This window comes from Carlito syrichta, unplaced genomic scaffold (assembly GCF_000164805.1).
Source record: "Carlito syrichta isolate Samal-C Ts95f unplaced genomic scaffold, Tarsius_syrichta-2.0.1 Scaffold309041, whole genome shotgun sequence".
NCBI lineage: Eukaryota > Metazoa > Chordata > Mammalia > Primates > Tarsiidae > Carlito > Carlito syrichta.
In genome coordinates this window covers 1,542,626-1,555,683 of record NW_007253137.1, presented here as the reverse complement: position 1 = coordinate 1,555,683, position 13,058 = coordinate 1,542,626, and the positions used below count along the sequence as shown (strand labels likewise).

The following is a 13,058-nucleotide window of genomic DNA, read 5'->3' as shown; positions in this document are numbered from 1 at the left end:
ACAGCCACTCAGATCAACATATAGAATATTTCTGTCACTTTGTGAGGTTCCTTCACGTCCCCTGCCAATCAATCACCCATCAAAAGTAACCATTCATATGGTGTCTATATTCACAGATTGTTTTTGTCAATTTTTGAATTTCATTTAAATGAAATCATGCAGTATGTACTTAGAACATAAGCGCTTTCATTTTAGGCTTTGTCAATGAGACTCATCAATGTTGCATGTAGCAGTAATGCATTCTTTTTATGGCTGTGTAGTATTCTAATGTGTGAGTGTGTATGTTTCTTTTCTTTTTCTTTTCTTTTTTTATAGTTTATGTATTCATTTGACCAAGATTGAACAGTTGGATTGGGTTGCTTACAATTTTAAGTTGTTAAGAATAAAGCTTCTATAAACATTTTTATGCATGTCTTTTGGTGGATATATGCACTCATTTTTCTTGGCTATATACCCAGAATGAAATTGCTGGATCACAGAGCAGGTTTATATTTAGTCCAACAGTTTTCCAAATTTGTGTATTCTACACTCCCACCAGCAATGTATGAGGGTTCCAGTTTCTCCACATTGTCAACCTTACTTAGAATTGTCAGTCCTTTTCATTTTAGCCAATCTACTGAGTGTGAAATGATATTCAGCATAGTTTTAATGTGTGTGTCCCTGAAATCTAAAACCGTTAAATATGGGTATAGTAGTGTATGAATAGATTGGTCACTGTGAAATGATTTCCCAGTGAGAGTAATAATAATTTTAAAAGATCATTGGAAAAAAATGACTATCAAATCAAATAATATACTTTCTTTCATCCATGTCTATAATCCTCCACTTCCCTCTCTCCCATGATTCTACCTTTCTATTTTGTTCAATTAATATTCGCAAATAAATGTTGGCTCCTTTGTGCCAGGAATTTTAGTTTTTGGACAAGCCAGGACTTTCTCCTTTCCTCTCTCCACTCTCTAGTTTTCCTCTAACCCAAAACAAATCCAAGGAAATAAAGGCACTGGAATGCAGTAGATAGCTTTGGTGAACTATGCCTCTCCAAACCCCCTTTCTCTGAGAATGATTCTACATGCACAGGTGTGAGTCCCTAATGGCATGTTTATGTCATGTGACCCCACCCCTTCCACTGATTGGATAAGAAGGGACACGTGCTCAGAGGAGGCCGCTCATTGGTTGTTGTGAGTTTCAGAGCTTTTCTATCCTGAGCATTTGGAGTTTGCCGACAGAGATGCTAGTCATTTTAGGAGGAACATTGGAACTGAGAGGTTGTGGAGGTGGGCATGATGCACAGGGAATTAGAAAAATCTAGTCTACAGCCAGACAGTGAGACGAATAAAGAAGTGTGCAGAGTCAAGGGAAAAAAGAAAACCACGTGGATCCGATTATACCAAGAGTACCGCTAAGAGAAATAACTGGCACAGTGCTTGATTTTTGATTCCGACCTGTGGACACTCAGCAGCTTTCCTCTCTGGGGTTCTGTTAGCTATCTTGATATTGATTCAAATGAATTTCTCGTTTTTGGTGAAGCTAGTTTAAGTACAATTTGTTACTTGCTCACAATAGTAATGGAGTAAAAGAATCATTGTCCAAGCCCCTCTTGGCTATGGATGAAGGAAGGAGATTCAACTCCTTGTGGCCTTGTCTATCTGTTCCATTCAAACACCCCTCCTTCTAGGTGAACCCTGCAAATTCTAAATTTTAAAAACACGAAATCCAGCAAATAATGGAAATAAAATCAAACCCAGAGAGCACTAAAAATAAGAGACCCTGAGATCTCCAGGTACATTTTTAGCCTCAGTTACCTTTTTCCCTTTCTTCTGTTTCTGGTCTTGGCCACTTTTATCTTCTTTCTGCTTTACCAGTTATCTCCTTTTATTCCTTTGCTTCAGTTTTTTGCCTTTTGAAGACATGTTGCTTGCAGAACAAGGGCGGTCGTAAAACAAAAGCATTTTGGTGTGGGAGTGCCTACACCAAACCCTAGGGTGCTGTATTTTGGTATCTTTATGTGTCTCTATGACACTTTGGGGCACAAAAAACTATTGACTAAAGAAAAACAGTGCCTGGGATGAGAGTTTATAAACTGTGGCGATCAAGAAGCAAACCAGGCCCCATGTGAGTCCAGCCTAGTTTTCAGAGCTGTGTGAGTTTCAACTTGATAGAGACTTCACAGACTTGCAAACTCAGAAAGACAGGAAGAACAAATCTCTTTACTAAATAAAATGAAGAATTTGGTAATTAAAATGAAAGCAAATAAGTCGAGTAATAAATGTAAATGTTAAGAAAAGTGCTCTTTCAAAGTATTTAGCTAGTTTTATAGTCTAGCTGTGACCCAGATGTTTATTTAGAAGACATTACAGATCTGTATTACATGAAGTAATTAATATTTCATGCAACTGCCTCCCCAATGTTATCTAGTGTAAAAATATCAGTTACAAAACTGCTTTGAGAAATGGCCTGAAAGATGAAGTGGCAGCTTCCCAAAAGGTTTGTGATGTGCTCAAAGACAGATGAGCAAAAAAGATTTAAAAAATAATAATAAAGTAAGATAAAATACAGATCACAAACACAAGCAGCATGGTCTGTTTTCTCATATATATCATATTTGCTTCCATAATTCATATACATATATATAAGATACACACACATGCACACACACACACACAGTTTAAGTATCACTCTGTCGCCCAGGCTGGAGTGCAGTGGCATGATCACAGCTAACCACAGCCTCAATCTCTTGGGCTCAGGTAATCCTTCTGCCTCAGCCTTCCCACGTAGCTGGGACTACAGAAGCGAGCCACCACATCTGGATACTTTTTTTATTTTTTGTAGAGATGAGGTTTCACCATGTTGCCCAGGCTAGTCTCAAACTTCTGGGTTCAGGCAATCTTCTTGCCTCAGCCTCCCAAAGTGCTGGGATTACAGATATGAGCCACTGCACCCAGTCAATAATTCATTTTCAATTTCCAAATATACATACTGTTTTATATTTAGAACATTCTTTTTTGCAAGGTGTTAAAATAGGAGAAGAAAGAACAATATTTGGTGGGCATAGCCTTACAATCTGAGGAAAGCCTTGGAAAATTCTGGCGTCCACTAGAGAAAGCCTTTTGATAGCTGGACCCAGTAAGCACCTACTAAAGCGTATCACCTTTGTTTTCCACAACAATTACGTTGCAACCTGATCCAGTGGTTTTTGCTAAGAAATTCCATCCCATCTCCCCAAGCATTATTTTCGTTTTAAGTGACAAAAGTGAAACAAGAAAAAAATGCTTTTCTCAGGTACTGCCTTTAATCCTTAACCTACTTAGCCGTGTGTCCTTCAAGTGGCAAAGAGAATGAATAACATTGTAGTGCATGGAAACCCATCCGCTGAAAAAGTTACCTTATATAAAGAGGAGGTATTAGCTACAGGCTGACATCTCTTGCCGGATGCCAAACGTTTGTGTTATTCTCCCTAGAGAGGACAGAGTCAGATGCTGCATTAGACAGGTTCTCAGCACTGAGATTGTCTGAAAGACATGTCCAGATATGTGACTTAGGAGGGCAGCTTTGTGATTGTGTGAATAGGGGGTTGAACTTGCTTATGCATTTGCAATATTATTCTAAGTAATTTTCAAACTCAGGCTTTTAGTATTACCTCTTTTAAGTAAGGCAACTCACTGCTCACACTGGGGAGTAGCCTGCGCAGGATGATTTGCACTAGGCTCTGCTTGCAGGAAAGGTTGCAATTGTCTAGCATCCTGCCTCAGGTACAGCCCTTGCCTCCTTTCATCCAAAAATTCCCAGTGTCAGAATCTCTTTGCTGGGTCAAATACCAGTGACTATCAGTCACTGCTGATAAAAATGTATTGACTGGCCGAACGCAGTGGCTCGCAGTGGCCCATGCTTGTAATTCCAGCACTTTGGGAGGCCGAGGTGAGAGGATTGCCTGAACTCAAGGGTTTGAGACCAGTCTGGGAAACTTGGTGAGACCTTGCCTCTACAATAAATGAAAAAATAAGCCACGCATAGTAGCGTGTGCCTGTAGTTCCAGCTACTTGGAAAGCTAAGGTGGAAGGATCACCTGAACCCAGCAAGTCAAGGCTGCAGCAGCCATGAGCGTGTCACTGCACACCAGCCTGAGCAACAGAGTGAGACTCTGACTCAAAAAAAAAAAATGTATTGACCATCCCACAACCCAGCCAGCCTTTAGATCTGCTTTTGCCACTTTCTTAGGAACACATTTCATGACACTCTATGCTAGCTTATAGGTTATCCCATTGGTGATTGTATTGTTGAGATCGTAAGGAAGGTCATCCTCTAGTCCCTGTACTTAAGCTCCTGGCACAGTGTTTATTTGGATCATTTCAATGTGTATCCTCAATAACCAGTATATAATCTAACTCTTTTTAAGAACTTCATAAGTATCTATTGAGTGAATGAATGAATGAATGAAATACATACTATTCAATTCAAAATGCTGCACAGGAGGCACTGAGAAATCTGACAAATAATCTACCCCTGTGCTGGGATTGCCCCTGACTTTGTGCACAGTCCCCTTCTCATGTATTCACTGTCTGTGCACATTTTTTGCCGTGGTTTTTTGTTGTTGTTGTTGAGTTAGAGTCTCACTCTGTCGCCCAGGCTGGAGTGCAGTGGCCCCCTCACAACCACTGCAGCCTTGACCTGCTGGGCTCAGGTGATCCTTCTGCCTCAGCCTTCCAATAGCTGTGTGTGCCACCATGCCTGGCTAATTTTTTTATTTTTATTGTAGAGATGAGGACTCACCAAGTTGCCCAAGCTGGTCTTGAACCCCTGGGCTCAGGCAATCCTCTCATCTCTGACTTCCAAAGTGCTGAGATTAGAGGCATGAGCCACTACGCCTGGCCCTTGAAGTGACTTTAATCACCACCTTTGTGGGTACGGATTGCAAAAATTCTATCTCTGATCCCAATGACACTTCTTCCCAGATTATAGCCACTTTACTAACCCAGAATAAGACCAATAGGGAATGGCATAATTTGGGAAACTCGGTATCTAAAAGTAATTTGATGCACTCCAGGTCCTAGGAACTTCTGCCTTGGCGATTTCAAGATCAGGATTTAAGGGAAACCATCCAGCCATTTCCAACTATTACCTTCCTACTATTCTTCATAAACTTTCCCCAGTTTACAGGGAACCATAAAACTCAGACAACTGGGTACAGTGGTTTGTACCTGTAATAATCCCAGCTACTTCAGAAGCTGAGATGGGAAGATTGCTTGAGGTCAGGAGTTGGAGACCAGCCTGGGCACCGTAGTGGAGCCCTGTCCCTAAATAAATAATAAATAAATAAGTTAGCTGGGCATGGTGGCACATGGCTATAGTCCCAGCCACTCTAGAGGCTTAGGCAGAAGGATTGCTTGAGCCCAAGTTCAAGGCTGCAGTGAGCCATGTTCATGCCTGTGAATAGCCACTGCTCTTCAGTCTGGTCAACAGAATAAGACCTCATTACATAAAATAAAATAAATGTTTTTTTTTTTTTTTGAGTTGGAGTCTCACTCTGTCGCCCAGACTGGAGTGCAGTGGACGCTCCCGGCCACCGCAGTCTCGACCTGCTGGGCTCCGGCAATCCTTCCGCCTCAGCCTTCCGAGTAGCTGGAAGTACAGGCATGTGCTACCACGCCCAGCTGATTTTTTAATTTATTATAGAGATGAGGTCTCGTTGCCCAGGCGGGTCTCAAACCCATGGGCTCAGGCAATTCACTCACCTCAGCCTCCCAAAGGCGCGGGATTACAGGCTGAGCCACCGAGCCTGGCTCAATAAAATAAAATTTTAAAAAATGAACAGATGAGTATATTAACAACAACACCCAGATTATATTTCATATTTATATAGTGCCTTCTAGTAAAAAAAAAAAATTAAGTGCCTTCACATTATTTGTATAGTACAGAAAAGAAAATTAGAATTCAGGGAAATTGACTATGTGCCCAAGTTCTAGGGCTAATATTAATACATAGTGTAACTCTAATTTCTTTTTGTTGTTGTTGTTTGTTTGTTTGGGGTTTTTTTGAGCAGGAGTCTCACTCTGTCACCCAGGCTGGAGTGCAGTGGCATGCTCACGGCCACTGTAGCCTTGGCCTGCTGGGCTCAGGCGATCCCTCTGCCTCAGTCTTCCAAGTAGCTGGAACCACAGGCATATGCCGCCATGCCCGGTAAATTTTTTTGACTTATTGTAGAGACGAGGTCTCACCAAGTTGCCCAGGCTTGTCTTGAACTCCTGGGCTCAGGTAATCCTCTCAATCCTCTTTGGCCTCCCAAAGTACTGCAATGACAGGTAAGAACCACCACTAGAGTAGCTCTAATTTCTAACTATGACTAAGCTTAGCATTATCTCTCCTCTTCAAAAGTGATCAAGTTGAGACTTGTGCTCTAGGAAACAATGAGCCTTAAAAGTCTTTTGAAGAGGTAGGTAACAGGATGGAGGAGTAGTAAAGAGAGCTTAATGTGGTATTGGTCACATGCAGGATGGTCAGAAGGGGGAGAATTGAAGTCAGGAGGCTGTGTGATTAAGGTGGGTGGTAATGAGGACCTGGTTTAGAAAGATGCAATAGAAACACGGAAGTGTTAGGGCTCGGTGCTAAATGAAACTAGAAGATAAAAAAGAGATCTGATTTTAAAATGTCTTCAGAGTTTCAAACCTTAGAAGTTAGGAGCAGAGAAGCTGGCTGGGTGTGGTGACTCACAACTGTAATCCCAGCACTTTGGGAAGCTGAGGTGGGAGGACTGCTTGAACCTTGAGTTTGAGATCAGCCTGAGCAACACAGTGAGACCTTGCCTCTACCAAAAAAATAAAATTAAATTAACTGGGCGTAGTACACTTGTAGTCCTAGTTACAGTCCTAGAGGCTGAGGCAGAAGAATCAATTGCAGAGAAGCTGGGAGTGGGAGTCAGAGCAGGTTTAGCGGGAGCTGAAGATCTTGATTTGGGACATTGGGAAATGAGGGTGTGAGACCTTTGAGTATATCTCAACTGTTTACCTTCATAGGGAGGCTAGGTAGGAAATGGCACCAATGAGATAATCCAGGAGGAAGATGAATGTCTCATTGGGGCCACAGTGATTGGGCCAGGAGGGCAATTACCATAATTCAAGCTATGGGATATATATCTAAAATGGGATTGTGGTCAAAAAGAAAGAAACAGGAGCAGATGGAAGTCGTGGAAGAACAGAGCAAAGTAGGGGTCAGTAATGAGTGAAGGCAGCTAGAGGACAGTGTCTTGGAGGCAGGAAACAGGAGGTGGTTTGTGTCAATCTTTTAGAACTGCTTCAATAGCTGGCATATTGCATGCTCCTGACATTGTGAGTAGGTAAGCTGGATCATGGAAAGGAATTTGGAATGAACAAGGGTGGATGCCTTTCAAGTAGCAGGACTTAAGGGCCTGGAATGGAAGTTAGAAGGGAGGCCGGAAGTTGGAAGCATAGAGGCGATCACAGAAGTCAAAAGAACAAGGGTACTTTCTGAGCGGGAAGTAGTAGGAAGGAGCTGGGAAGACCAGGGACTAATACTGGCCCCTCTAGAGGGATGCTCTCTAGGCCACAGTTGATTCCACAGGTGCTATGGCAATGCCTCCCCCCCAAAAAAGGGGCTGACATTCCCCATCATGAACAGAGACCAAGAGAATCTTCCAGGTGTGCCCAGGTTGTGCATGGTACCGTGACCCTAGAATTAGATGAAATACTGGTTCAAGTAATTCCACATGCACTCTCCCGAGGCCTGACCAATGTCTCCGACAAGGATCTGCTTTTTCTGTATTTCTTTCTTTTGTATTTTTTTCTGGTTCAGTGTTTGACTCCCTCTCAGAGGTAACCAAGATAAAAGTGACTTTCTGCAGGCTCCTTCAGGATCCCTGTTGCCTTTCACCATCAATTCTTTTTTTTTTTTTTTTTTTTTGAGTTGGAGTCTCACTCTGTCACCCAGACTGGAGTGCAGTGGCCGCTCCCGGCCACCACAGCCTCGACCTGCTGGGCTCCGGTGATCCTTCCACCTCAGCCTTCCAAGTAGCTGGAACTACAGGCATGTGCTACCACACCCAGCTAATTTTTTTATTTATTTATTGTAGAGATGAGGTCTCGCCAAGTTGCCCAGGTGGGTCTCGAACCCGCGGGCTCAGGCAATCCACTCACCTCAGCCTCCCAAAGTGCTGGGATTATAGGCTGAGCCACCGAGCCCGGCTTCACCATCAATTCTTAATCTGGGTTCTTGCACAAGTATGAGATGGGAGAAGGATGAGGTGTGTTTAAGGGGATTTCTGAGAGATGGTAGTCTAAACTCCTAGATGCACATTTTTGAGGGTCCTAGCCTAGTATCAATTGACATAGAAAAAGATATGTGTCTGCTCTCAGTGACCCTCTAAGTAAGCAACTTTACTGCTTTTTAAGTTAGTCTTAGGTTTCCAACAAAACATGAGTAGGATCCAAGAAGATCTGGGTATCTGCTTTATAGGCTTGTTTGCCAAAACTCTGTTATAGGGACAGGGTGGGAAAGAGGACATTATATTTCAACTCTTGGAAGAACTTTGTAGTGTATCTCCATGGTTATTTAAGCATGTGTACAGGCACAGCTTCAATCTGGTCTCAGTCTGACATGACGACAGGAATTTTAAAAGGATCATATGGGCTAGGCATGGGGCTCAAGCCTGTAATTCCAGCACTTTGGGAGGCAGAAGTGAGAGGATCGCCTGAGCCCAGAGGTTCGAGACCAACCTAGGCAACTTGATGAGCCCTCATCTCTACAATAAATCAAAAAATTAGCCGGGCATGGTGCGTGCACCTGTGGTTCCAGCTACTTGGGAGACTGAGGCAGAAGGATCGCCTGAGCCCAGCATGTAGAGGTTGCAGTGGTTGTGAGTGTGCCAATGCACTCCAGCCTGGATGACCCCAATTCAAACAAACAAACAAAGCATCATATGGAAAGAAATTGACTCTTCAGAGAAATAGAACCAATAAGAAAGAAAGAGATGGAAAGAAAGGTCGAGAGAGATTTATTTTAAGGAGCTGGCTCAAGCTATTGTGGATATGGCAAATCCAAAAGCTGTAGGGCAGGTCAGCATGCTGGAAACTCAGGCAGGTTCTTTATTTCTTCTTCTCCAATAAACCTGTTTTTGCTCTTATGGCTTTCAACTGATTGGATGAGGCTCACTCACATGATAGAGAATAATCTGCTTTACTCAAAGCCGACTGATTGTAAATGATAATCACATCTAAAAAATTTCTTCACAGTAACATCTAGACTAGTGTTTGACCAAACAACTAGGCACCATAACCTAGCTAAATTGACACTTCAAATTCATTATCACACTGGGTAAGGGCATTCTTGGTAACAATCCCTTGAGAAGCTGTGACTTCCCTTCTTGAGTCAAGGAGAATGACATACGGCTTTTTCTAGCATGCACAGAGGGGGACGTCAGCCCTGTGGTCAACCTGGGGCCAGCAAAGAGGCACAGAGGAGGAGAGTGAAGTATTTCAAGCAAGACTGTATAGGTCAGGCCCGGAAGTGACCTGTATCACTTCTTCCCATTCCATCAGCCACACCTAACAGTTTTAGAGTCCAGGAAGCATAGTTAGCTGTACTCAGAAGGCATGGGAAATAACTGTGTGGCCAGTGTCTGCCACAAAGTCTCTAGCTTCGGGGACTAATTGGATGGTGGTTCTGTTCATCAAGATAAGGCACACAGAGGAGAAGCAGATGTGATAGAAAGATACTGAACTCAGGTTTCCGTGTGAAAACTCTGGAATATTTGTCCCGTAGGCAGCCTGAAATGCAGGTCTAGCGTTCAGGAAAGATTTTGGCATTGAAGATAAAAATCTGGAGAATTTTTGGCCTGTGGGGAGTATAACAATCGGAAAAGAGAAGAATGGGGAAGAGTCATGTTGAGAAAAAGAAGCTGGTGAAAGAGAGCAAGGAGCACAGGATCTCAAAAGTTAAAAGAGGAGAAAGTTTCAAAAACAGGGAATGGTCCATGGTCTCAACAGTTATAGAAAAATGAAGAATTTTCAGAAAATATTATCTGCACTTAGTGATTGCTTTCTGTCTTCTATATTCAAAAATCCTCTCAGACTGTTCTTTTGGAAGAACTAAGGTTGATTCGTTTATATCAAAATAATATCTGGATTCAAGATGGTGGCTTGATTCATAGAAAATGTGTTATGAGGGTGACTATCTTTTTCACCTGAGACACCATGAAAATGGCAGCAAACAAATTTTTTTTTATATAGAAATCCACAACACAGAGAATAGGAGAGCTTTCAAAATACTTCTAGAAAGCAGAATGGAGAGGAGAGTTGACACAAAGCAGAGAAAGTCCAAATTAATAGCAGCCCACCCGTGTCCAGAAAAAGCTCCTATCTGTGTGACACCAGGAGTGGGGAGAAGACCTCCAAACAGAAGGTGTGAATAAAAGACAGACAGTGAGAACAGGAAGTGGGAGTACAGGAGGTGAGGCGAAGAAGGAAGAGGAGGGGGCGGAGAAGAAGAAAAAGGAGGAGGGAGAAGGGAGGAGGAGAAGAATTATTTGTTTCTTTAAGCTTTGAATTGTCTCTTTTGAGTGGCATGGGAACTCTGACCGCAGATCTGAAGAAAGGGAAGTACAAACTCTCAGTCTCACTGAGTATTATTGCCTACTCAGTAAACATCATCATGCAAACGCTGCTTGTTGTTTTTCAGCTGCTAAAACCAACTTACAGATCAATGGTGGAAGATTAAGCACGGTGACACAATGAAATGTAATATCAGTCTTGGCAAGACTGACACAACGAAATGTAATATCAGTCTTGATGCAAGTCTGCCACGGAAGTGGGGACCTGCTAAATTACCTTATCACTGTCTTTCAAAACAAGGGTTCAAGAGGCACAGTCTGTGTGGATGAAACAAGAAACGGAAGCGGAGATGGCTGGGGACAGAGGTGCCCAGCAGAGGAATTGAATGTGGTCCTGAAACTGCATCAGGCACACAGAGGCAGTAAAAGGAGTTAAACCTCCATCCACCACAGCAGGAAGTTAACAGGCAATGTTTCAAGCTGATAAGTCAAGAAATATTATGTACTGACATAAAAATAACAGAACTGAGTTTCAAGCAGTTATTAAAAGCAGCTTCCTCAGACATGTGGGACCAAGAGAAAGAAGCAACAAGGAGGAAGGCTGCTTTTATATCTTGTGTTACTTGATTGTTTTAACCATGTGCAAAATTGGTTGTTTTTAAATTTTTTTTCTTTGAGTTGGAGTCTCACAGCCTGGAGTGCAGTGGTATGCTCCCAGTGACCACAGCCTCTACCTGCTGGGCTCAGGTGATTCTTCTGCCTCAGCCTTCCAACTAACTGGAACTACAGGCACATGCCACCACACTTGGCTAATTTTTTGATTTATTGCAGAGATGAGATCTCGCCAAGTTGCCCATGCTGGTCTCAAACCCATGGGCTCAGGCAATCCTCTCACCTTGGCCTTCCAAAGTGCTGGAATTATAGGCGTGAGTCACCACGCCCAGCTAAATTTTTAAAATATATTGATTGAGTCAGGTCTTGCTCTGTCACCCAGGCTGGAGTGTAGTTGCATGATCACAGCTCACCACAGCCTCAAACCTCTGGGCTCAGGTGATCCTTCTGCCTCAGCCTCCTGAGTAGTTCGGTCTATAGGCATGTGCCATCATGCCGAGCTAATTCTTTGATTTTGTAGAGATGGCATCTTACTTTGTTGCCCAGGCTGGTCCCGAACTCCTGGGCTCAAGTAATCCTCCTGAAGTGGCCTCCCAAAGCTGGGATTACAGGTGAGAGCCACCGCACCCAGCCACATGTTTTAATATATAAAAATGTATACACTGACATGAGAAGATCTAAAAGTAATACTGTTAAATTTTTTAAATCACATTTTTACATTATACTATTTATATTCAAGAGTTCAGCGGCCGGGCTTGGTGACTCAGACTGTATGTAATCCCAGCACTTTGGGAGGCCAAGGAGAGTGAATTACCTGAGCCTGTGGGTTTGAGACCCACCCGGGCAATTTGGCAAGACCTCATCTCTACAATAAATCAAAAATTAGCCGGGCGTGGTAGCGCACGCCTGTAGTTCCAGCTACTTGGAAAGCTGAGGCAGAAGGATCGCCTGAGCCCAGCAGGTCGAGGCTGCAGTGGCCAGGAGTATGAGTCACCACTGGGCGACAGAGTGAGACTCCAACTCAAAAAAAAAAAAAAAAGAGTTCAGCTGTTTATTGAGTACATTATAAAAAGTTTAATCAAAAAGACCAACGGCCATGTCCTCATCAGACTCCTCAGATTCTTCTTTGTCTGCCTCTTCTTTCTTTTCCTCAGTTGGAGCAGCAGTGGTGGAGGAGACAGGATCCTTGTCAGTCCGGCACCAGCAGCTGGCATGGGTCCCCCAGGCCTCCACATTGCAGATGAGGATCTGATTTGACATTGGCCGAGGCTTTTGCAAACAAGCCAGACCAAAAAGGTTCAACATTCACACCAGCTGCTTCAATGAGAGCATTGATCTGATCCTCCGTGGCAGTCACCTCATCATGCAGAATGAGGACCAAGTAGATGTGGATGAGCTCAGACACGGATGCCATGGCACAGCTGGTGCAGGGCTGCAGCTGCCAGGCTCAGTGCTAGTCGCCAGATGAAGTGGGGGCCTCAGCCCAATGCAGCCTTAGCTTTCTCAGAAGGACTGAACCTTGGCAGCAGCTGGGGAAAGGAGCTATGATACTATTTCTTTAAAAAGGAACATAACACGAAATGGCTCTTTATGTTCTGTGAATACATGAGGGGTCTTCAAAAATTCATGAGGCTAGGCGAGGTGGCTCATGACTGTAATCCCAGCACTTGGGTGTTGGGGCGAGAGGATTGCCTGAGCCCAGGGGTTTGAGACCAGCCTGGACAACTTGGTGAGACCTCATCTCTACAATAAGTCAAAAAATTGTGGTGGCACGCACCTGTGGCACCAGTCACTTGGAAGGCAGAGGCAGAAGGATCTCCAGAACCCAGCAGGTCGAGGCTGCGGTAGCCTTGATTGTGCCACTGCACTCCAGCCTGGGTGATAGACTGAG

General features: G+C 43.5%; 1 pseudogene; it reads right to left on the bottom strand.

Moving 5' to 3' along the window:
* Nucleotides 1-12,241: 12,241 nt before the first annotated feature.
* On the bottom strand, nucleotides 12,242-12,581 carry LOC103269049 (annotated as a pseudogene).
* Nucleotides 12,582-13,058: the final 477 nt, after the last annotated feature.